This window comes from Macaca nemestrina, chromosome 9 (assembly GCF_043159975.1).
Source record: "Macaca nemestrina isolate mMacNem1 chromosome 9, mMacNem.hap1, whole genome shotgun sequence".
Taxonomy (NCBI): Eukaryota; Metazoa; Chordata; class Mammalia; order Primates; family Cercopithecidae; genus Macaca; species Macaca nemestrina.
Window position 1 is genome coordinate 79,959,049 of NC_092133.1, and position 27,370 is coordinate 79,986,418.

Below are 27,370 nucleotides of genomic sequence, written 5' to 3' on the forward strand. Positions count from 1 at the left end.
AATTTCCTTAAGTTAATGTCACTGCTTCCCATCATTGCAATGAAATGCCTTTCTCACTTTGTAAACTCCCGAGGATATAATAAACCTGAATTTGATTACCACAGTGTTCTCTGTATTTTTTGCTTTATTTGAATTTTTTTATAATAAAACATTCTCCCACCCTAGTGTGGGGCAGTAAATGTGGAAAGACAGAAGATAGTATCAATAAGACAGTGCATTTGCATGGCTTCTCAAGTACTCAGAATTCTAGAGATAACCCCTGCTGTCCCCATGCATTAATATACAATACTCCTATGTGATGGATTAGGTCCAGCAAATGTGTGAACTTAAAGAACTGAAACTAGTGACTCTGTGACAGGGCAAAATGCAGGGTTCTACTCAAATACTTCACCTTTTTGCATGAGCTAATAGCTATGACAAATTTGTCTGCAGTTTTATTCAAGAAAACAAAAAAAGCCGAAACTGCAAAACAAATAGCCTAATATATCAGTGCCCGTTTTTGAAAAGGTAGGAAGGAAGTAATTGAATAAGATCTGGTTGAAAGAAGGCTTTTTTTTTTTTTTTTTTTTTTTTTTTTGCTAAGCTTTAATGACTCTGCGACAGTTGGAAATATTGACCTGGAGCCCAGAAGTGTTGCTCGATGAAGATGAAGATACAAGAATGAGCAATATTAGGCAGCCAATCACTCACTCATCAAGTACTTTCTGAGGTGTCATTTTGTTCTATGAATTGAGAGACACATTAGATAAATCTAGATGAATTTTCTCAAGGCAAGTAAAAAAGAGAGGTGGGCTCAGGACAAACCAATGTCATTCCATGTTCTAGCACCAGCTACAATTCTTAGCTGGCAATCTTTTCCTCATCCTGCACAGCTCAGCTCACACACCTCTGCCTCCAAGGAGGATTTATTTCTGGCCCATTATCTCCTGGACCCCTTCCTTAAGGCTTCCATGATGCTTTGTGCGTATTTCTAGCACTGTACTAGCCATACTACTATGAAATAAATTTTTTTGTGTGTCCCTCTCTTATCCGTAAAACATGGTCATCTTAAAAGGAAGACAACTTTTACCCATCTTTATTTCCACCATGGCAAATGCAGGGCCCAGCACAGGGTAGATATTCACTCAGTGCTGGCTCTGTGAATGAGTAAAGAACTTAATGAATTCAACTTGGCAGCGAAAAAATACAAAATCTGCTTTTCTCATTAAAGAATGAACATGTAGATTGAATTAAAGCATCGAGCTTGATTGAATGCTTCAGCCTGCAAAAAAATAGGTAAATTTTTTTTAGATTTATTAATTTCCTCTGGAAAATGAAAATACTAATTATTTATAGAATTAGCCACTGAATCCTGCCTTCTAATTTTCTTACTGACAGCTTTTTAAATGATGTTAGTGAAGACAGTCCCCAAAGATCTAAGGAACGCATCCAAACTTCATCAAAATCCAAGTAAGGAAGATTAATTAGATGGGATTGCTGTTTATGCTTTGGGTTCTTTCAGACTGAGCTAACATTGAGCCTTTCAAGTTCATGTCCTAAACTCCATTCTATGCACAGCTACACACACTTTATGTAATCCACCGAGGGTACTGGTACCTCAATTTTAGAAAATGAAAGGGATTTTTTTTAAAATTCCAATTTAGTAATTTACAATGAATTAGGTATCTAGTAAGGTACAGCATTATCAGCCAGGACATCATTATAAGATTTTCTCTACTAATTCAGTTTTAGCAAGTGAGTGTATTAGGTTTTATATGTATATATATTTTTATATGTATACATATATAAACATATAGGTTTTATATATATATATATATATCTTTGAAGAAACAAAGAACAAAAGTAGAAATGTTTCTTTGATTCTGAGAATCTATCCTAAGGATATGGCTATAAATACAATTATTTTGTTGCAAAGAGATGGTCAGTGTATCATTTTTTTGATAGCAGAAAACAGGGAACATTCTAAATGACCAAAAATGAAAGCATAATTAGGAACACTAAGTTATACACGGAATCACTTCTCAAATCTCTGATTTCTTTTTTCTTTCTCCCTCTTACCCACTCCCCACTAACACTGAACTTCTTATAATGCTTCATAAAGAAAAATGCAAGTTGTCAGAAGCAAATATCCCCATCTTCTCATCAAACTAACATACTTGCTACACCTGTAGTCACTCTATCCTTTTCTGCTGTTACAAAGGAAAAAGTATCAAAAACCCAAATTCTCCATACTACTCTATTTCTCTTCCAAATTCTTTTTCTCAGGGGGCTTTCTACCCCAATCTTCTGGATCATGCTACTCACTCTAGTTTATTAAAAAGCAGACAAAACAAAAATTTCTCTAGCTCGTACCTCATTCTTGCTCCAACAGTAAATAAGAGCAATTGTAAACTGCTTCCACTTTCTAACCTCTTATTTTCTCTTCAGTAGACACCAATAAGGTTTTGCATCCACCAATTAATTGAAAATAATCTTAGTAAAGGACAGCAATAATGCTGCTGCTGCTAAATCAAATGAATTATTTATAATTCTCACATTACAGGACTTTTCAGTAGTACAGTCGATCCTTGAACAACATAGATTTCAACTGCACGTGATCCACTTATACGTAGCTTTTTCTCAACCAAATGTGGATTGAAAATACAGTATTCTAGGGATTCAAAACCTGCATATTGGAAGGGTGGCTTTTCTTATAGGTGGGCTATGGGACTTGAGTATGTGCAGATTTGGCTACAGGCAGGTGGTCCTGGAACCAGTCTCCCATGTATATCAAGGGATGACTGTATATTACATCAGGGGTTGGAAACTATAGCCCATCATGTTTTGTAAATATAATTTATTTGGAATATAGCCATGTTAATTCATTTACATTTTATCTACAGCTACTTTCTTGCTATAATGGCAAAGTCATCCCCTTTTGAACTACTCTCTTCCCTTAGCTTCTCTCACAATAATCTGTTTGTTTGGATTCTATGGTTTATCTAGCTTCTCCTGTTTAGTCTCCTTTTCTGAGTCCTCATCTACCAGTCTTCAAATATTGGAGTTCTATGGACTCAATCCTGGGTCTTCTCTTCTCATACATTCTATCCCTAGGAAGCTTCATCTATTCTTTCAGCTGAAAACAGCATCTCTAGGTTAATACTTCACAAATGCACATCATCATCTCAGACCTCTCTCCTGTGCCCCAGAATCACTAAGCCAACTGCATATATGGCAGCTCCATTTGGATATTTCACTGGTTTCTCAAACTTAAAAGTCCAGAAACTGCACTGTTAACTTCCACACCATCACACACACACACACACACACACACACACACACACACACACACACCATGAAATCTGTTTCTCTAGTAGAGGTTTTCATCATTGTTCATAGGTCTTTTCTGGATCTATTAGCCCATGCTAGAACCTTGGAGTCAAACTTGATAACTTCTTTCTCAATTCAGTGCTGTCAATTCCATTGTCAGGATAGGTCTTGAATTTATTGAGTTCTTTATTTCACCACATCATTTTGGCAAGCTGCTATTGTTTCTCCACTGTACGATTGCACTAGCAATCTTCTAAATGGGTGCCCTATTTCTAGCCTCTGTTCAAATCATTCTTCACGAATCTGCCAGAGATCATTTTAGATCTAGTCCATGCTTCTCGTTATAGGGTTCTGCATAACCTGACCCCTATCCACACCTCCTCCTTCATAGCAGAACACGTTTCCACCTGTCTTTTATGTACCACCCACGCTGACCATAAAAGACATCAAGTTATTTCCTGTCCTAGAGATTTTCACTCTTCCCCTTTTTCCCTGCTTGTCTTCTACACATTCTTCAATTCTTAGTTTAAATGTCACTCTTTCAGAAAGACCTTCTTTGACCACCCAGTGGAAACTTGGTCCTTCGTTATAACCTCTCAGTACAATGGACTTTTTAATTATAGAGGACGAGGTAGGACTCAAAATCCACAAAGAGAGATGCCCAATTGTTTTTTAGATTTCCTTGTTTGAATGAAATAAAATTAATTTAGCCTCTATGCACTTTTACCTTCTCTGGCAAATAAGATATTTTACTTCAGAAATTCTCAGGAAATCCTCAGCATTGAATTATACAAAATATTAAGGCAATTACACAGCACAGGGAGTATTGGAAGCTTGTCTGATTGTTCACCCCCTGTGCACACAGTTTAGTGTTGAGATGCTCATTGCCCAAGCTCACGTGGTTAGTTCTAGTTCCAGAAACTGTTGCTTTGGTGCATGCTAGAGTCCACAGACCCCTGGGAGCACCTCCCTCAGCGCACTGCACAACCAGTTCCCTGAGGACCTCTCCTCTTCTCTCAGGAATCTCACCTCCCTACTCATTGCTTCTCAAAGTATTCTTCCTTTTCTCTCCCCATTCAGATAACCTGCCTAGTCCCAGAGCTTTATCTGATCCTTGCTAGAGGAAGTCTCTTAGCCAGCCTGACCAAAATCCTCTTAAATTCGCGGACACAAACCTTAGATTGGCTCTTGGTACTGCTTAGTGACTCTGCCAAGTTTCTTGACTAGGCTCGTTTTCCTGTTGTCCAAATTAACCCTTTCATACCTTCTCTCTCTCCTAACCACCTCCTGCCCCTCACTTTTCTCCTCACCCTTAACAAATGCTTTCTTCAAAAATCATTTTTTAACAATGATCCAGGTACTCAAATGCCCTGAAATTCCCTAAAAACAAATGATGAAATTTCCTAATTCCTATTTACCTCTCAGGAATTTTCTTCTACCTGTTCTCTCTTGCATTGCCAGTCTCTCCTTCTCACCTGCATTATTTTCATCAACATACAAACTTTATTGTTATTTTCTATTTTGAAGTTAAAAATAATTATCCTTTATTTTCACTGAGATATACTATCTTTAATTACTCATCTCCCATTGATACTTGATCTCCTATCATGTTGGTTTCTGCCTTCACCATTTGAACAAAAGTGCTCTTGTGAAGAGCACCAACAAACTTCATGTTGTTCAATTTTATTGACATTGCTAACCCACATTTTCACTCAACTCCTCAGAATCACTCAACATGTTTCTTACTCCTCAAAACACCCTTTTTTAAATTGTATAATGCCTAGTTGCTTGTATAATACCTAGTATAATGCCTAGCTTGTATAATACCTAGTTTTCCTCAAATCAGGTCTGACCATGATGTTTTACCTTGGCCAGGTTCAAAATTCCAAGGTCTTGAGAAGCCAGGCATTACAGAACCCATTTTTAAGGAGCTAGTGTCTAGACCAAGTACTGGTTGGGCCAGGAAGGTTTTGGTTGTTCGAGGGTTAGAAGAAAGAACACTAAGTAATCATAAAGCCAATCATTTTATTGCTTCAATTCATTTGACTCTTGGCTCATACTGAGATGACAAAATTAATAATGGAGCTTGTTAATTAGCATTCTAGTGGCCAGTATTTATTTAGCTCTGCCTCAGACGTCCTCTATTTGGAAAACACTGATATCTGCAGCTTGAAGATAGGCCCCATTTCTTAACAAGGAAATTTCATATTGAGATATATCTTCTTCTGTGTCCATTCTTCTCTAAAATGCCAGTAGCTGAATTAATTTACAGCCAGGAACAGCTGATAAATACTAAATTTAATTCATACTAGGGATGGCCAACTTTATTGCACACCACTTTTAATATCTTGTCACTTCGCAGCCCCCAAGACTAGTAGGCTAAAACACTTTGCAGAGCCTGAACTCTAGAGTTGCATGTGTGGCTGTGCCCAGGTGATCTTGCTTCTGGAGATGTTGGTCCATTCAGCTCCACCTGCAATGACAGTACTCTGTGGCATGCAGTAGATAGATGTGTGGGTATCTGTGTTCAGCCGTGCTCTTGAGATTAAGTTACTCAGGAGGGAGCCCTAAGAAACAAACTATTTTGAAAAGTCATGTTCTTCACAGATGGGTGGCTGTCAGTCAGGAACGTCCAGGATGCAGTAATCTGAGTGATTAAACAGCACCCCTGGCGTTCACTGGCCATGACTGTCCACTTAAAAATCTGCATGTGATCCTAAGAGTTCCAGTCTTCCACATCAAAATTACAACACGTACAACATCTCTTCCATAGCCACAACTTCTCCAGGGTTTTTTCTTATAAGTTCTCCCAATCCCTTAAAAGCAATTAAGGAACAATTGCTCTGAAATTTATCTTCCACCTTTCCGTCTCAAAATAACAAATTCCAATTGCTTAGGAATTACTGGCTTTGGGTTTTCTAGATGCTAGACTTGGCAGAGAGGAATTAATGAATTTGCTGCCTGTTTTTTTTTTTTTTTCACTTTTTCTTTTTCGAATGCTTGCATTCAGGTTCACAAAACGAACTGAGGCAGGACTGACCTAGCAATTTCTATAGCCTGACATAGTCTCACTGAGGACTTCTATACCATATGTTCTCAAGTTGACTCTGAACAGTAGGCAAACATTGAATGATGGTTGTGGGCACCAGAGATTGAAAATACAGGTTCAACCACAGTGTGGAAGAAGAAATTGGTAACAAACAGAAACATTTGTGAAATCGTTCAGAGCGGCCAAAAAATCTCAGTGTACAAGATTTAGTAAGTGAACTGGAAACCATTTCTTGGGCTTTGGAACCGAGGTATCAGAAACTGAGGAAGGAAAATAAATAATTTAAAGAGACAGGTTTTGCTTTATATAGAAGACCCGTGAAAAAGAGAAAAGACCTTCCAACCCAGAAAAATACATGCTGGCCCTATATACAGCATAGGTGGGAAAAGTTCAATCTAGGCAGAAGACTGGAGTTATGGGCTATACCTGCTTGAAAGAAGACTCTTAACAGAGGAGAATGAAAAGGGGACCCAGAGGGAGAAAGGATTGTCATGAATATGACTGATAGGGCGTTTTGGCTGCATTGGAGTAACAAAAATTACTCAGAGCTTCTAGAACATTATTGCTGAGGCAAGTCAAAAGCTGGGGAAACGACCACACAGCAGAGTTCACAATAGCTGTCACCCAAAACCTGGTTGGAACATCAGTAATATATGATAAGATATGAAGACAGAAGATACTTTCTATGCAGTTTAAGAAAGTTTTTTTTTTTTTTTTTTAATCTGCAGAGACATAATGTATTTGGCTGGGTTTTCATTTCTCTGGGAAAAATAAATTGCTTTTACATGGTGGGCTCACCTGGGTTGGAGGGGCTCAAATTATGTGTAAAGTGGCACAGTGAATTCCAGGCATGTCACATAGCTGAGAGTTTATTATCTGGATGATGCTATCATCTTGTGCCCATTGTTTAACTCTCTGGGAAGCTTTTTTAGATGAGAAGGCTGAATCTAACTTGAAAAGAGACCACTACTTTGAAAACCTGGACCACCCAATTCTCCCTCCCAAGTTGAAGATAACAGAGAGGTGGGGACAAGTTTGGCAGAGAAAACTGGATTTTTCTAATATTTGTCTCTTTCTCTAAAGCAAGTAGCTTTACCCTGAAGATGACCACTGAGTTAGCTCTGAGACTCATTAAGTTAATAAAAGAAAGAAGAAAACGTAGGCAAGTACTGACCTCTAGAAGAAACTCAATGTTTTCTTCCACTGTTCTTTGTTCCAAGGACCGCTATGGGTAGATTTCAGGATGCCTCAGTGGCTATGTTCATGGTTGGAACAAAGTGTTGATATGGTCTTATTTCTACAATGCAGAAAAGATAAAAAATATTTGTCTTTGGTTTCTCCTGTCACTACCCCTTCGTAAACAATTTGAGAAAGCTACATATGTGATTTTTGTAAACCTATACAAAAGGAGAAAATGAGGTTGTCATGATCAGATTTACATTTTCGAGACATATCTGGGGCCATAGTATGAAGGGTAGATTGAATGGGAAGAAATAAGTGGCAAGAAAATCAATTAGCAGATAAGAGAGATTGAAGCAGCTCTGAACCAGAAAGTTCATTATCCTTTGTGGGGGCACATATTTTGAAGATTTTTTCTAAAGTTTCTCAGGCTCTAAAATTACCCCTATATTCACATATCAAATAAATGGAGCTATATAGATCTGAGTAAACATTCCATATTCACACTACTCATAAGCTTTTGCAGACTTTAATCTCACACACACACCAGCTGACCCATCTGACCCAGCCTAGACTGTGGTTTGACTTTTCATGCAAGACAAGCAACTTCATACCTCTGCTCTTTCTAGTATCTCTCTCTCTGTCTTTCTCTCTCTCTCTCTCCCTCTCTCTCTCTTTTCCCCTCTCTCCTCCAATCCCCACCAACTTTTCCCACATTATCTGCTATCTTTTTTTTAGATATGAAAAACAGTGGTGGACAGAGAGCTGAGGGGAAAGGGCTGTCTGCTGGGTTTTTAATGCCTTTTGTAATACTGCCCGGAGATTAGTTGATCTTTGGGGCTAGTTAACTGTGTTCTTGAGTCTTTCTTGGTCATTTATAACATAAGAATAGGAGAACAACCCATTTATCTAATCTGTGTACACAAACCACACACATCTCTCCTTCAGAGGAATATTCAACTTAGATTGGGTTCATTTGGGAACTGACTGCACACCTATCCGAGGTAGGAAGCTAAGAGCAACAAAAGTAACAATTATACTCACAGTACAGTATATTTCTGATGTTTTTTACAAATCACACACCATGGTCAAATGAATTATTCATTTGCCAAAACAAGCTTCTGTAGTAGCTTCACTGATCCAGAAACTGGGGTTCCGAATTGAATTATCTGTCTAATGTGACACAGCTGAAGGTGGCAGAACTAGGATTCATCCCAGTGTCCCCTGGACCCAATTCCATTTCTTTCCCAACTCCACCCTGTATAAATATGTATTAAGTCACCCAAGTTGCTTTATCACTTTGAAAGATGGAGGATCATTCACTTTGTCTCACCTCCTTAGTTTTTCTTTAATCATTTCGTTCAAAAGCAATACATTTTGAAAAATTTTCCAGTCTGCCAAAACTAGTTACACTTCTCAGTATTCATACAACATTATGATTTTCCATAAAACTGAATAATCTCTGTATTTAGTGTGTTCTTCCATGCTAAGTCTGAGAGAAAATGCGTCTGTCAATGTGTCAACATTGTTATAATTCTCTTAGGTCATGGCTATTTAAACTCTCACATCTATAAATTGCTTCACTGTCTCCAGGGATTCTTTCGGTAAAAGAAAAAAAAATACAACTTTAATTTCCACATCCAACATCCAAATTGAGAATAGGGTGGGTAATTTTCATGATCCAACTGCTGTTACAAAATGAACCAGTTCACTGAAAATTTCTCAGTCTGTGGCATTTTGTTTCCTGTAGAAAATATTTCAAAAACCACATTTGCCCAGAATCCTTTTCTAGAAACAATGGCACCATCATTCACATTGGATGCTCTAAGCCCGACCTTCTAGAAAGAGAAGTTAGTCTACATTCTCTGCATCCATTTCGTCTCCTGGCCAATCTCCAAACAAGCAAAGCAGTTGGGAACACTGAAATTTCCTTCCTTTGTTCCTACCTTGTTTGCTAGATTCTTAACTAAACCATGAGTCCTGTCTTGGGATTTGGATCCAACACCTACTCTTGATGTGAGCACATCTGGGCTTTGTCATATAGTGAGAAAAACAAGTGTTCTTATTGCTCAGACACATTGTTAGATAACAACACGGCATGAGCTAAGTCTGTTAATTAAAGAAAAGTGTGGGCTAACCACTAAGAAAGAACAAACTTATACAGTATTGTTCTTTTCAGCCTAGATGCAAAGTCATTTTTCCCCCTCCATTTTCTTTTTGGAATATCTCTTAAAGATTCTTAAAGCTGACATAGTTGGGCAGGTGTATTAGGAGGCTGAGAAAGGTAAGAAGGTATGAAATGTGAGTTGATTTCATGAGAACACTTAGCTTTCTATAGGTCTCTCAGATGTCCACATCAGAGATCCTGAGGAGGTCTTCATTCCCATGTCTCAACAAAGTACGATAGCTAAAACAAAATCAGCATTCCCTGCCCCACGTTTCAAGAAAGAACTCACCCTCTGTTATGGTTTGGCTGTGTCGTCACCCAAATCTCATCTTTAATTGTAGCTTCCACAATTCCCACATGTTATGGGAGGGACCTGGTGGGAGATAATTGAATCACAGGATTGGGGCTGGGTCTTTCCCATGCTGTTCTCTTGATAGTGAATAAATCTCACAAGATCTGATGGTTTTATAAAGGAGAGTTCCTCTATACAAGCTCTCTTGCTTGCTGCCATGTAAGATGTGACTTTCCTCCTCCTTTACCTTCCACCATGATTGTGAGGCCTCCCCAGCCATCTGGAACCGTGAGTTCACTAAACCTCTTTCCTCTATAAATTACCCAGTCTCAGGTATGTCCTTATTAGCAGCATGAGATTTGACAAGGGATGTTTGGAGGCTATAATAACTTAGACAAGATTCATAAGGTAGCATATATTTTTTAAAAAATCACAAAGGCCCATAGGAGATCTTATCAGTTCAAATCTACTATGGATTTTTATAACATTAAATATTCTACATATTTCTGGGGCACTTTGATTTGGACATCAGAAGAATATGTTGAGGAAATATGACCTGCAAAATCAAAGCCCACTCTGTTGGGGAAGTAATGACTCATCAACTGCAAAATCAAAACCCAGGCTTGGTTTGGACAAAAATACTCTTTGAAGTCTCCAGGCATGTCTTTCAGAAAAGCAGAGAGAATCCTGTTGTTGTAAAATCAATAAAGACATTGCTGTTGAAGAGTATCAAGAATTCACCCATCAATAGTGTCTTATGCTTTTGCCACTGCTTATAGCGGGCTCGTTGCCCAGGTGCAGATTACTCATTGTGGGTGAGGGACATCAGGAAGAAAAGAAGAAATAGGGCAAAGGCTAAGGAAGACAGTGTATCACACAGGACAAGTTAAGTTATGCTGCGCTGATTAAACATGCACACACACACACACACACACACACACATACACACACACACACACAATCCCAATGGTTTAAAATAGTAAATGTCCATTTCTGACTCACACTACATTGACCTTCCTAGATATAGGATTTTGGCTCTGTTTGCATTATCAACATCCGCACTCAGGGATATAGACTGAAGGCACAGCCATGGTTTATGACCATGCACTTCACCATTACCATGGGAAAGGAGAACATGTTGTTGCATACTCTAGCTATTTATGCTCCCATTGAGAGTGACAGGTGTCAGCCATGCTCACAGGTCATTAACCAAATGATAATCACATAATCACACCCAACGGGCAAGGAAGTACAATCCTAACTATGTGCCCAGAAGGGAAGAGTTGAACACTTATTATTGTCCTAAAGATTACTGTAGCCTGGTGCAGTGGCTCACACCTGTAATCCCAGCACTTTGGGAGGCTGAGGCAGGTGAATCATGAGGTCAGGAGTTCAAGATCAGTCTGGCCAAGATGGTGAAACCCCGTCTCTATGAAAAACACATAAAAATTAGCCAGGCACGGTGGCAGGCACCTGTAATCCCAGCTACTCAGGAGGCTGAGGCAGGAGAATCACTTGAGCCCGGGAGGTGGAGGTTGCAGTGAGCTGAGATTGCGCCACTGAACTCCAGCCTGGGTAACAGAGAGAGACTCTACCTCCAAAAAATATATATATTATTGTTGTTGGAGAAGAAAAAGAGCCTGGGTAACAGAGAGAGACTCTACCTCCAAAAAAAATATATATATATTATTGTTGTTGGAGAAGAAAAAGGCAAGGCCAGTGAGTAGCCCTGAGTCTGAGCTGTGAGAATTGTGCACTGCAGAGAAGCACATGAGACAGGAACAGGCAGTTTCTACCTAGGCAGGGTTCTTAACATTTGTGGTAGGAAACCAGCAGATATGAGAAGTGATTTCCCAAATTCCTACAGGTAGGAAGTGGCAGAATCAGGACTTCTGGTTTTCTGCATGCATGGCTGGTGCCTCTGCCATGTTCCAAACCGTTCCAATGAGCAATTGAAAGCTTAATCTCTACCCTCCAGGTATATCTAATGAAGCTGGCTAAAAAAAAAAAAACAAAAAAAAAAACCTGATATTGGACACACGATAAATAATTGAAACTCCCCAAGCCAGTATAACAAGACTAAGAGAAGTTCAGTGAACAGGTGCATGGTGCAGCCAGGGATGGCCGTGGGAAGCCTTCCTGAAGGATGCAGGATCCACAACCGCCCTCAAGGAATTAACAGGATTTGTTTCATGGAAAGAAAAGGCAGAAAATCATAAAGATGAGCCAAACAGCAGGAGACACAAGGCAAAAAGGAAGGAAAGAGACGCAGGGAGCGTCTATGAGAACTCTGGAGACTAGGCGAGGCAGGATGGAGGCCAGCTGCTGGGATGCAAACTGGATGGGCCGATAGAACATGTGAGCTAGGCTCTTTGCAGGAGGACAGAGGAAGCCATGAGGCTCCTGAGTAGAGGCATAATATGGTGAGACTGTTGTTTAAGAAGGTGGCTTAACAGCACAGTGGTTTAGAGGTGGACAATAGAGAACTTAAAGGAAACCCCCATTCCCATAGGAGACTGTTACACTGATCTTGATAATAAGCAGGTTTGGAGTTGGCTATTTAGACGCCAAAATTCATCAATCCAACAGTATTTTCTAAGTCTTGATTTTAGTTCATTGATACTGTTTGGCTGCTCATTCTTAGGATAGAGGGCCTGAGCTATAATCCAGGAAGGGAGCCTCGCCTCCGCCTGCAGGGTGAGGAGGAGTTAGCTCATGAGTGCTCTTCAGCGGAGGGCTCAGCCAGCAACAGCTACTCAGAAAAACTTCGTATCAGGGAGATAAAAAGTCATTGTCCTCAGGATGCTGAGCTCAACATCTAGTAGGCCTGAGGGTGACCTCTCTAAGCTGACAAAACTGGACCTTTCTGGGCCTATCAATATCTCTCTGAACCTGAAAATGAACCTTGACCCAGACACAAGGCCCGAGCTCCTTGCCATTAACTCTACCAACTACCACAGCTTTGCTGGAGCCAAGAACTCGTACATGCATCCTTGGGAGAACTTAATTGCCTGCTTATTGCTATTGCTGTGATTAATGAGGGCAAACCTGCTCTCAGCAATGCCTCATAAAAGGAGTGAGCAGCCACATTTTAGAAAGCAAGAGCCAAGAACCCTGAACCACCTCCTGGCCAACCATCAACACATTATCACCACACAGAGATGCACATGCATGGGTACAATACATGCCACAGGCACGTGTATATATGCACACACTGCCTTTGAGGACTCTATGTATGCTCACCACTAGTACAAGCTTGTCTCCCTCCCTGTCTTCCTTCCCCAGGTTCTCCCAGCCACCTCTGCTCAGCTGATTGTCCTGACCTCAGGCTCCTACAGGTTCAGCCATGGAAGCAGCTGGAGGTGACAGAGAAGTCAGGCCATTTCAGCCAAGGTGCAGTGGTGAAGCTGGGCTGGGACTCATTCTGATTCAATTTATGCTCTGTTTCCTTCTGATTTTATGGCACTTTTACTTTCATGGCCCTGAAAAAGCAACTTTGTCAAAACACACATCATAGCATTAGGCCTGCGGAGGAAGCACTTTACGATGCCCTCCTCTGTGAGGGCATAAACAGGAGGGCGTGACATAACTCCTATTTATCTGTTGGTGACTAGCTCCCACTGCAAGGCAGAAAAGAGCTTGCTGCTTCCATTAGGATGCTTTCTCTTCCTAAGCACTGTAATTAGCTAAATGCTCTTAAACTCCACCATAAAAACAGCTGGGTATATTTCCAGGTGATGGTTCAATGCTTTACTCATAGGGATCTTTGCCTTTCTAGATGTTAATTGCAGTCTGGGAAAAACAGGGAAAAAAAAGTAAATAACAAAACTGGAGACCCAGACAGGAGGCAATTTGTAACAGAATCATGTGCTAGGGGATGAAGGGGAGAGACAAGGAGAGCTGGTTCCTGAGATGTGGCCAGCCCACCCAGGCAGGATGGACACTGGGGGAGGTCAGTTGGCTCCAAGCTGAGACCAGATGGAAGAGACAAGGTCCACAATAAGACCTTGAGCAAAGAAAGGTTATGAGCCACCCCTCCCCAAAAGCAAGTCAAATAATTTTATTTGCAAAATGACATTAAATTCGTATAGAGGCTGAGTTAAAATAGCTTTTCTGTAGACATTTTAATTGCAAAATTATGGGTAAAATTATTGCAGCTGAGCTGTTTCCTCTTTTCTGGCAGGGGTGGCACCCTCCTTTGCCCTTAGCATATGCTTGATCAATGTCCAGAGTACCCGGAATTGAGATAGACCCTGTGCATAGTTGTCTTAGTAGTAAGTAGATTAACTGATTAGAGCCAGGAATGACATCATAAATATGGAGCCCCATACCAGGGCATCTTGGCAGGGTAATGTTCCTAGCTGTAGGTAAGAAGCTGTCACACTATAATGAGATCTCAGTCATGGGAAATTATTTGAAGTACTCTTCAATACCAGGGGCTCCAAGAATTACATTAGCTAAATGGTCAGACATGAACAAATAGGCTGAGACTGGAGCCAAACCTAAAAACTGGGCATATATGGGAGAGAAGACAGGGTAAACGCCCTAGAGGGAATAAGGTCCCAGGACTAATCAGTGACAAAGAAAAAGTAGAGTTTTCATGGAGCCCCTGCATCTTGGGTCTTGGAGGGCAACTTTGCCAAGCCATCCCAACAGTCAGAATGGAAGTGGCTTCAGACTTCTTGTCTCACTCAAGAATACCTTGGGTGCTAAGGGTCACCAAGATGCAGAGAAGGAGGGGTGCTCTGGGAAAGGAAGGTCTGTCCACCAAACAGTAAGGAACCTGGGGAGCAAAGTGGGCTGGCACAGAGTGAGACCTGACTCTCATCCCAGCATGAATTATTTCCGTTCCTGCTGCCCACAAAAGAATGACAAAGACAACCACCACCACCAAAATAGTAGTAAGGTTTTCTATGTGCCCATTACTGTCCTGAGAGTTTATGTAGATTAACTCTTTGTGCCTCCTTCTTTAAAAAAGGTGCTATGCCATTTTAAACATAAGGAAACTGAGACAGAGAGATAAGTAATTTCTCTTGCAGGTCGCACAGCTGTTGACACAGCTGAGATTTAAGCCCAGGAGCTCTGACTTTAGAGCCCGATTATCATGCTATACTGACTCTGAAAACTGTTGAGAGAATAAAGGAATGAATAAGTGAGAATTCTTATTGGATAATGAAGTCCTACATTGAAGAGGCTTGAGACCTTGGCATGGTTCAAGGAGACTCAGTCTCCTGGGACCCTCTTACTAGTGATGGGGATCAACTATAAGGCACCACAGAAAATAAGAAACTAAATGTGTTTTGTTGTATATTCTGTGTCAAGCTAGGGATCTATTTTCTCCAAGTCCAAGGCCAGGCCTGGTAGTGTTAGAATTGTACCGTTTAGTGGAAAAAGCATCAAAGTATACACGGGTTCTGCAAATCTGGAATTTGGGTGGAACTACCAAAGTCAGGAGCAGAATCAGGGCCAGGGCCAGCTAAAAAGAGAGATCCATTATGATGGAAAACTGAACCCAAGAACCGGGCAAGCAGAGCCCTTCCATGCAGAACTTGAAGACTTCCCTGTCTTCTTGTGATTGTATGTGTCCTGGCCCTTTGCACAAGGTCATCATTCAAGAAAAATGCTCTGGAAACAAGCATATCTGGAAGGTCCCCACAAACTTTCCAAGATCTGCTGTGCTTGGAGCCTCTTTGCCTTCCCTGGTCATACAGAATTGGAAGAATGGGCCTGACAGCTATCCTGTGGGAAGGAAGACACACACTTCAGGGTCTTAGCCAGAGCCACACCCTCTTCCTTCAGGTTTCTTCACCTCTGCAGTCCCAGAGTGTGCTTCTTGAACTCTTGTGGCCTGAACCACGGGGTCAACATGCACACTGTTGTTCTCTACAAGCCTAGACCCTGCTCCAGCTTTTGGAGTTTTTCAAATGCCACCTACTCTATAAACCACCTTTTGACCTCTTCCACCTGGATTTGTGCATCCTTTCTGCGATATCCCACTGCCTGCAGCTGAGTCTCAATGCTTTTCATCACAGTTCGCTGTGTACCCGACCCTTAGCCCTCACTCCCCTCAGAAGACACACCTGTCCAGGCCCTCACTCACTTCAGTTATGCCTCAGCTCAATATCACCTCACCAGACAGGCCTTCCCTGACAAACCTCTCAAAAGAGGAACTCCTCCCTCCCAGTTATTTTCTATCCCTCTACCATGATTTATTTTCCTTTGTGACATGTATCAGCACATACTATCATATTGCTCACTAATTGCCTTAGTGGCTGTCTTCATTTGCTGTATGAGGATCTATAGTAGGCTGAATAAAGCTCCTGCACCCTAAGATGCCCATGCCTTTATCCTCAGCATCTACGAATGTGTTACATTGCATGGCAAAAGGCTTCACAGGTGTGATTAAATTAAGGGTCTTGCGCTGTGAGTGGGACCACAAGCCAAGGAATGCAGGTGACCTTTAGAATCTGGAGGAGACAAAGAACAGATTTCTCCTAGAAACTCCAGAAGGAACTAGTCCTGCCAAATCTTGATCTGGCCCTGCATAACTGATTTCACGCTTCTGCCTCAAACCGTAAAATAACAAAATTGTATTGTGTGATGATTAAGTGTCAACTTGATTGGATCGAAGGATGCAAAGTATTGTTTCTGGGTGTATCTGGGTGTTTCTGGGTGTCAGCAGAAGAGATTAACATTTGAATCAATAGACAGGGAGAGGAGGAGAAAGATCCACCCTCAATGTGGGTGCGCACCATCCAATTGGCTCCCAGCACAGCTAGAAAAAAAGCAGGAGGAGGAAGCTGATTTGCTGAGTATTTTGGTCTTCATCTTTCTCCCATGCTGGATCCTTCCTGCCCTCAAACATTAGACTCCAAGTTCTTCAGCTTTTGTGCTCTTGGACTTACACTAGTGGTTTGCCAGGGGCTTTTGGGCCTTCAGCCACAGAGTGAAGGCTGCACTATCAGCTTTCCTACTTTTAAGGTTTTGGGAGTCAGACTGAGCCACTATTGGTTTCCTTGCTTCTCAACTTGCAGATGTCATGGGACTTCACCTTGTGATTGTGTGTGTCAACTCTCCTTAATAAACTCCTTTCATATGTACATATATCTTATTAGTTCTGTCCCTCTAGAGAACCCTGACTAATACAGATTGTTTTAAATTTCTGTGAAATTGTTATAGCAGTGATCGAAAACTAATGTAGGATGTTCACCATTATTCCCAGCTTCTAAGCTAATGCCTAGCACAGAGTAGGAAATGAATGCATATTTGTTGAATGAATAAATAAATTTCCAACTTTCAATGTGAAACTAAAATTTTAAGGGCAGATACAGGCCAGATCTGGCTTTTTTTTTTTTTTCTCCCCAGCTCCTAGCCCTTTGCACAAGGTCATCATTCAAGAAAAAAGATACTATTTTATTTAGAGAATAAAAGGTTCTAAATAGTATTTCCAGCTGCATTCAAGCATCAATTTACTCAGTCCCTGCTATGTACCACATACTTTAGTAAGCACTAATAACATAAGGCCAAAAAATTCCTGGAACTATTTGTTCAGTTGCTCACAACTTAGTCATGGAGCGAGGGATTGAAACCAGCACTCCATTCTGCAAGAACTGAGAGCTAACTTTAACTGATCACCTACTATCTAACAGGTATTATGCCGGGTTACATTTTAAAGAAGATCTTAAGAGCATAGACTTTCTAAACAGACAAAGTTGAGTTCAAATTTTAGTTTTGTGCAACCTACTTCATCTCCCTGGGCCTCATTTTCCATATAAACCTGGAAAAACAATACCTAACCCACAGAATGGATGAGAGGGTTAAATGAATGAATGTATATAAACACTGTGATGGTTAATTTTTTGCATCAACTTGACTGGGCCATGATACCCAGATAGTTGGTCAAATATTATTCTGGATTTTTCTGTAAAGATGATTTTGGATGAGATTAACATTTAAATACATGGATTTTGAGTAAAGCAGATTGCTGTCCATACTGTGGGTGGGCCTCATCCAATCAGTTAAAGGCCTAAATAGAACCAAAGGATGACCTCCTCCAAGCAAGAGGGAGTCCTCCAGCTGACTGTATTTGCATTTCAACATGCAACACCAGCTTTTTCTGGGTCACTAGCCTGCTAGCTTCTCTTCTTGAACTCTTGTGGCCTGAACCACGAGATTCAAGAGGACAAGAGGAACTCCATCCTCCCAGTCATTCTCTATCCTTCTACCATGATTTATTTTCCTTTATGACACATATCAATACATACCTATTGCTCACTAATTGCTTTAGTGGTTGTCTCCATTTGCTGTGTGAGTGTTTATGGCAGACTGAATGAAGCTGAATATGTATGGAATTGGCTTACATGATTATGAACCTGCCAAACTCCATAATCATGTAAGCCAATTCCATACACATTCCATTGGTTCTCCTTCTTTGTGGAACAGTGATTACCACATAATGCTTGGCCACATAGTAAGCACTTAATGCATTGTATCTCATTTAATACCATATTTTAAGTATTATTATCTCCATAATACAGAAGAGGGAATTAAGATTATAGAGACAAAACATCTTGCCTTTTACCATGCAGGTAATAAATGCCAGAGACATGATTTACACTCAGTGGAACCTGCCACATAAGCCTAGACCCTCCATCCACAATATTGTCCTCACTCTGCTTTAAAAGTTGGCCAGGCAGCATGCTAAGTAAATTGTAGATTATTTTAAAGGCTGTAGACAAAGGGTCAAAATGCATTGAAACTCCAGAGTTCCCAATACCTTTCCGGGCATCCCAGATGTTCAATCAATATCAAATGCCTTATTTCATTGGATTGCATTAGACCACCTAGGCTCTTTGGAACTTCTATAATAAAGTTATATTTTATATAGGAAGGTGCCATGTATCTTCCTATCAGGAAGATGCCACGTATCAATCAAAGCAGCATTCTCTCCTTTTATCCTTGCATTTTAATTCACTGTGTAACCTATTTGCATCCTACTGCTATCACCCAGCTACTGACTTTATTCTCTAAATTCCTTCTGATTGTCTCTTAAATATATATATTCACTGTGAGCTGGTCCACCCTCTCTTCTACCCTTAGTAAGTATGCATAAGTAAGCATACATTTCTTGTTTTCAAAAAAGGAGATGTTAATAAATAATTTAGGGATATAATATTTACAAATTGTTGTTAACATTGCTTTAGGCCAAACTAAGGCTTGGAAGTATCCAAACATTCCTGAACGCAATTACTTCTGCCTCCAGTGGAGATGAATGAACGAAGGCCAGATTTACCCTCCCACCTGAAACAACAAAAGCATAGACACAATATATTAAGCCATTGGCTAAACAGTGGCCATCAGGAAAGGAAGGGCAGTGATCTTGGATAAACAGAAAACAAACAAGGTGTCCCTAAAATTGCTGCAGCATATTTTTTTTGACAGAGTTTCTACACCACAATGCAAGGTAGGAAAACCCAATTTCTCCCTAAATTGAGGATACTGAACCAAGGGTCTAGAGACTCCAAGGTAGACGTTTCAGAGTAGAGTATTGAGAAGGAGAGATCTGCACAGTGACAGAATTCTGAAGGCCTTCAGGGAGAAAACTAGAAAACTACTCAAGGACGGAAAAAACAAAAATGACCCCAAATGTTTAGAGATAACAATGCTGGACTTCACACAGGGCTGGGAAATGTTCCTGCTTCCATCTTCCAGACTGAGAAACCTCAAGAGCCACGGGACACACTGGGTAGAGCAAACAAAAACGTCTTGCATCAGCAATGGAGAATACTAAAACCTAGATCAAGTGCTGCTCCGGTCCTGGCTGACAAATCTTAAAAGCAAAACCTGAAAGGATCAAACTGTTTTCATGTAACTTAACTGTATATCATTTTTAGAAAAAAAATCAATAGTATCTATATTAATTTTAAAAATCCAGCATTCAATAAAGTTTATAATGACTACCAACAAACCAAAAATTACTAGGCGTGTAAAGAAGCAGAAAATAAAACAACACATACCAGAAAGATAAACCAATTGAAACCAACCCAAAACTGACTTTGTTAGGTTTAACAAAGATGTTATAAGTCTTTACCAAATGTCAAAAAAAGTAAGTGGAAACATGAAGGACATTTTTTTTCAAACATACACACACCAAACTACAAAAGATTAAATCCATAGGTTTGAGATAAAAGGAACACTGAATGGGGATTGACAGCAGATTAGGCATTACAGAAGAAAAGATCAGTAAAGTTGAAGACACAGCACTAGAACATACCAACATGAAATATAGATATGAAAAAAATTTTAATGTAAAGAACATCAGTAAGTTGTGGAATAATTTCAAGAGCCCTAATATGTAATTGAAACCCCCGAAGAAGCAGGGCCCAGAAAATCTGCTTCCAGAAGTATTTGAAAACCATCCAAATTTGATGAAAACTATAAACCCACAAATCCAAGAAGCTGAATGAAGCACAATCACAAGAAACATGAAGAATGCTATACCAAGGCACATCATAATCATATTGCTCAAAATCAGTGATAAAGATAAAATGTTACATCAGCAAACTATCACAAGAACAGAAAAGCAAACACCGCATGTTCTCACTCATAGGTGGGAACTGAACAATGAGATCACCTGGACTCGGAAAGGGGAACATCACACACCGGGGCCTATTATGGGGAGGGGGGAGAGGGCAGGGATTGCATTCTGAGTTTTACCTGATGTAAATGACGAGTTGATGAGTGCTGACGAGTTGATGGGTGCAGCACACCAACATGGCACAAGTATACATATGTAACAAATCTGCACGTTATGCACATGTACCCTAGAACTTAAAGTATAATAATAATGATTTTGAAAAAAGATAAAATGTTAAAAACCAACAGAGGGGAACAAAGACTTGTTATATACAATAAAACAAAGATTTATTTTTAAAGCAGCAGACGTCTCTGCATTGAAACAATACAAGAGAGAAAACAGTAAAGTAACATTCTTAAAGTACTAAAAGAAAAAATAAATCTGTATATTTAAAATTTGACACCCAATAAACAATATTCTTCAAAAATGAAGACAGAAGCTTTTTTAGATATCCAGCCTCTGAATTTTATCACTAGCAGAACTACACTACCAAAAAATGTTAAAGGAAGCCCTTTAGGTGGAAGGAAGATAATAACAGATGGTAATATGGATCTACACAAAAGATTGAAGAATTCCACAACTAAATGTGTAAATACATGAGTTTTTAAAATTACTTGCACTGTTAAAGGAGCATTGTTTCAACAAAAATAATAATACAGCATGGAGCTTAAAACAACTATAGAAGTAAAATGTATAAAAACAACAGCATACAGAAAACGAGGGGATGAATGGAAGTATAACTGTTGTAAAGTTCTTTACACAATACATGATGTGGTATAATGTTATTTGAAGGTAGATTGTGATAAGTTTGAGATATATACCATAAACCTTAACACAGCCACTAAAGTAACAAAACAAATAACTATATCTAGCAAGCCAAAAAAGGAAATAAAAGAAATTATTTTAAAAAATCGAATCAATCAAAAAAGGCAGAAAAAGAGGTAAAATAGAAAAAAAAATAACAGTTAAGGCAAATAGAAAACAAATAGAAAGTGTGTATAAATCATAATTACATTAATAATGATAATAAATGTGTAAATACCTCAATTAAAAGGCAGTGTCAGATTTCATAAAGCAGGGATCCTCAAATAGATACGCTTTCACAACATGCACTTCAAATATAAAAATGCAAATAAGTGGCCGGGCGCAATGGTTCATGCCTGTAATCCCAGCGCTTTGGGAGGCAGAGATGGGCGGATCACGAGGTCAAGAGTTCGAGAACAGCCTGACCAACATGGTGAAACCCCGTCTCTACTAAAAATACAAAAATTAGCTGAGCATGGTTGTGTGCACCTGTAATCCCAGCTACTCAGGAGGCTGAGGCAGGAGAATCGCTTGAACCTGGGAGGCACAGATTGCAGTGAGCCGAGATTGTGCCACTGCACTCCAGCCTGGGCAACAGAGCGAGACTCCATCTCAAAAAAAAAAAAAACCACAACTAAAATCAAAGCAATGAGAAAAGATAGACCAAGATAGCACTAACATAAAAAAAAAAAGCTACACAGACTACATTAATATCAGACAAAGAAGATTTCAGAGCAAATAATGTTACTAAAGATAACAAATGATCATTTCATAATAATAATAAGGGAAATTTATCAAGGAGACATAAAAATCCTAAACATTTATGCAGCTAATAATAGTTTCAAAATGCATGAAGCAATAACTGATAGAACTACAAGGAAAAATAGACAAAATTAAAAATATAGACAGATATTTCAATACCTCCCCTTTAATAATGAATAAAATAATTAGACAGAAAATAGAAACAGATATTGAAGACCTGAATAACTTAATTAACAATTACATAGCCCTTCATCCAAAACAGCAGAATATACAGTCTACATTTTGTATATACAGAATATAATTTTTGTGACTTGAATCCTTTTAAGTTCGTGACTTGTTTTTATGGCCCAGAACGTGGAACATGTTCTGCCTTGGTAAATGTTCCTTTTGCTCTTGAAGAAACTGTATATTTTGCAGTTTTGCATGGAGTATTATGTAAATGTTAAGCTAACTCCAGAAATAAGACTAGGATGTTCATTTTACCTAGGTTTACTTAACATTATCTTCGAGGTTCTACACCAAATTGAAGAATGAGAGTAAGTTGCAGTATATTCCTCACTTTTTTCACAGATAATATAAACATCTATGCAGAAGATTTGAAAGAATCTACAAAAGCTAGAATTGAGCTTATCAAGTTCACAGAAAGGGACACCAATACACAAAAATCTATTTTATTTTGAGATACTAGGAAAAATAATCAAAAAATCAAATTTAAAAATACCATTTACAATTGCATCAAAAATATGAAATATTTAGAGTTAAGCATGACAAATAATGTGAAGGATCTGTACAGTGAAAACTATAAAATACCACTGAGGGAAATAAAAGAAAACTAAATAAATGGAGAGATACATTATATTCAAGGATCAAAGGGGAAATATTGTTAGAATGTAAATTCTCCTTAAATTAATTAATAAATTCAACATCATCTTAATCGAAATACCACAAAGTTTTTAAAATTAAAATTGATAAACTGAATCTAAAATTTATATGGAAATTCAAAGGATCTAGAAAAGCCAAACCAAATTTGAAAAAGAACAAATTTGGAAAGACAATACTACCTGATTTCAAGACTTACTATAAAGCTAAAGCGATGAAGACTATACGGTATTGATGTAAAAGACACTTAGGTCAATAAAACAGAACAGAGAGTCTAGAAATATACCCATGCGTATATGGGCAACTGATTTTCAGTAAAGGCGCAAAGGCAATTCAGTGGAGAGGAGGTAGTCTTTTCCACAAATGGTACTAAAAAAGTTGGCAATTCATACATAAACAAGTGAACTTCCATCCCTATCTAGCACCATGTAAAAGTAACTCAAAATGGGTCAGAGACTTAAATGTACAAATGAAAATCATAAAACTTCTAGAAGAAAACATAAAAGAAAATCTCTGTGACCTTGGCTTAGGAGAATATTTCTTAAATACAATACCAAAAGTATGATCTAGAAAATATACAGAAAAGAGTTAATATAGCAGGACTATATGCTTAGAAAGGATAGACTTTCTTAGACTGCTATCCTTAGAAAGGCCTGCTTGCAGGAATGGCTCATGATTGATGCCTCAGAACTTGGACTTCAAGAGGCTTTCCACCATTCCCACCTGGTAAGAGTAGCCCACTGAGCCTACACTGTTTCTACAAACAATATGATTTATGTTGAACACCTGCTTTCCTTCTGGGAGTCTGGAACCATTGGTACATGCTAGGATGAAGGCGCCTACATGATCAGCTTCCAACAAAATCTTGAGCACTAAGTCTCTAAAGAGTGTCCCTCGTTGGCAATACTTGGCACATGTTGCAATTTGATGCTGCAGGAATTGAGTGCATCCTGAGTGACTCCATGGGGAATGGACTCTTGGAAGCTTATGTCTAGTTCTTCTATACTTTGGCTATATACCTTTCTCTTCGCTTATCTTTCTTTGTATCCTCTTACTGTAATAAATTTTGGGCATGAGTATAATTGCATCCTGTGCCCTGTGAGTTCTCGTAGCAAATCACCAAATCTGGGGTGGTCTTGGGAACAAATTTTTAAATTGGATTTCATCAGAATTTAACACTTCTACTATTCAGAAGATACTGTTAAAGACAAGTCAGAAACATGTATGTCTAACATACATATATACATACACATATAGGTGCATGTTGTATACACATATGTATGTATATATATCTGCACACATATATATTCAAAGTCTACAGATGGTAAAAAAGACTTTATGTAGAATATATAAAGAACTCTTACAACTCAACAGTAAATAAATATATATTTTTTAAATGAGAAAAATATTTGAAAAAATATTCCACCGAAGAAGATATATGTATATCAAATAAGCAAATGAAAAGATGTTAATCATTGCCAATGATTAATATACTTTAAAATGTAAATACCGTTATTACTATACATATATTAGAATGGAAAAGAAAACTAATCATTCAAAGTGTTGGATATTGATACAACCACTTGGAATAACTTCGGCAATTTCTTTAAAAATTAAACATTGATCTACAATATGATCTATCAATTCCACTGCTATGTATTTTACCCAATAGATAAAAGCATAGGTCCATACAAGTACCTTGTGCACTTTAAATATGTGTGTTGTACAGCAATTATACCACAATAAAGCTGTTTTTAAAAGTACAAACATGGGCCATACAGTGGCTCACATCTGTAATCCCAACACTGAGATGCCAAGGCGGGTGGATCACCTGAGGTCAGGAGCTTGAGAGCAGCCTGGCCAACGTGATGAAACCCTGTCCCTACTAAAAATACAAAAAAAAAAATTGGCCAGGGGTGGTGGTGGACGCCTATAATACCAATTACTTGGGAGGCTGAGGCAGGAGAATCGCTTGAATCCAAGAGGCAGAGGTTTCAATGAGTAGAGATCATGCCACTGCACTCCAGCCTGAGTGACAGCCTGAGTGACAGCCTGAGTCCAAAACAAAACAAAACAAAAAAAGTACAAAAATATATGCAATATAATTACCCTGACCATAAGACAATTATTAGGTTGGTGCAAACGGAATTATTGCAGTTTTTGCCATTATTTTCAATGGTAAAAACCACAATTACTTTTGCACCAACCTAATATGATTTAATTTACAAAATTCAGTATCCATTGCAGATGATACAGCCTCATAAAAGGATATAAGCTTTAAAAGTTGCATCCTCTTTATTCTGTATGATGTGTCTCTATAATTATCCTCGCACTGGAGATGGCAAAGACTAAATCTGAGTCTTTCATGAACATGAGGCTGCTACGTGCCCTAAGTGGGCTTCCTGATAAGCCACACAACCCTACCCACACATGTAGTCTGTGGTAGAGTCTCATGCCCAGGTGTTCTGTCCCCATCTTTTTTCTTTGCTTCAATTCCTCTGAAGGTCATGTTTAGAAGTCCCTCATTTACTGAATTTCTCCTTCATCATAGCTCCATGTGAGACACAATGAGGGATTCTAGGCTGACTTTCATGGACTCTATCCAATAGCTTGAAATGTAAAGAAGAGAAAGTAGCAAATTGAACAACAACAATAACAAAGTACAAATGAAAACCATGTGTAAAGGACCACGCTCCAGCAGGCAACATTTGTACAGTTGCTGATGCCCTTACTGACACCCTGGGATGATGAATGACCCTCTTGCTTGCCAAATGTTAAAAGTCACAGAAGAGTATAATAAAATACAGTGGGGGGTATGTGGAGTATCAGGATGACCTAAATGACAATGAGCATAAAGAAAAAACCGATAGTGAGAAGGCTATAATAGGAAAATAATGAGACTGGCTTATCTTGCCTTTTCAGAGATTCTTGGAGTACCACTCTTGCTAATATTTTCTGCAATAAAATAGTACTTTTTTCCCTCAGAAAACATATCCAAAATCTGAAATGAAAAATCTGTCAAGCATGTGGTTGTACCATGGCGGGTGATCTGCTGGGGAATGGAAGGACTGGAATATTGAGACAAGCATGCAATTTCTGGAGTCCTGAAGCTTAATTTTTGCTACAGGCTATCCTCTCTTAAATAGAACTTGGAAAGAAAATAAGCAGAAATCGGCTCTCACATTCCAGAAAAAGACATTTTTCATGAACTTCCAGCTTAATGGAAAACTAAGTGCTTTCAGTTATGGCATCAAACTTCTTCAAAGCTTATGCTTATTAACCTTGTAAAAATGTTTCTTTGTTTCCTCTCCTTTTTTCTTCCAGTTTCTATCTTTTGACTGAAGTACATTCCTCTGCCACCAAGAAATTTCACTCTGGTAGAACACTCCTGCCACGACCACCAAGCTTTCTCAAAGGTACTCTCCTGTTTCTTAAAGAAACCACAGGCAGAATGAGGGACTCTTACTTCTGAAACAGGGGCACAATCCCAGAGAGTGAGCTTAATCAATAATCATGGTCCAATTTATTGATTGTCCATGTGAGATGACATGGGAAGAAAGGTTCCATGTGCCTCTCAGAGGCCTTTTCCCAACTTCCTTCCTGTCTCTGTTCCCATGTGATTCCTACTTTTGAACCCAACCTTGGGGTGTGTGCCTATGCTCTGGAACCAGTTAGGATTTTACACAGAAGAGATATAAAATGCGACATTAATTGTCTATAATTAAGAGCTGGAAATAAAGAGCCTATCAAGAAAGAAATTGTTGAATATGTTATGGAACATCCATGCTATGGGTAACAGGCAACTATTACAATAACGGGGCTGATTTATATTTACAGAGTTGGAAAGTTGTCCATAACGTATTGTCAAGTAATAAAGCCAAACTGCTTACCACAATGCATCAGTATATAGAGATATCTTTAGACATTTATTTAAAAATGATTGAAAATGGATAAACCATATTTGGGGTGGGAGGAGAGTAGGAGAATTATACTTTTTACTTTGTGGAATTTTTAAGTATGGGCTTTATGGTTGTTTCTACTTCTTTGTCTTTTCCTTATTTGTTTTTTCAATATTCAATTCAATTGGTTTTTTCAATTGTAAAAAACCAATAAGCGAAGTTAAAACATACTTTATCTCTTTCTTCATTTATTATTGAGCTAATCTAATAAGGATAACATATAGATGGATATCATGCCTGTCTTGGTCACTATTGTATCCCTTATGTCTAGAATAGTACCTGGCATATTGAAAATATTCAATAAATATTTCTTAAAAAGATGGAATAATTCAAC

At 38.9% G+C, this 27,370-nt stretch overlaps 1 long non-coding RNA gene across 1 annotated transcript in view; it reads right to left on the reverse strand.

Moving 5' to 3' along the window:
• Positions 1-1,079: 1,079 nt before the first annotated feature.
• Positions 1,080-27,370, reverse strand: part of LOC105496002 (uncharacterized) — a 58,706-nt gene continuing 32,415 nt past the window's right edge. Inside the window, exons 2-3 of the long non-coding RNA XR_011607456.1 lie at positions 7,533-7,655; positions 1,080-1,261 (exon numbers count right to left, since the gene is read on the reverse strand). This is a non-coding gene — a long non-coding RNA (uncharacterized lncRNA). The remainder of the gene's footprint in view (positions 1,262-7,532; positions 7,656-27,370) is intronic.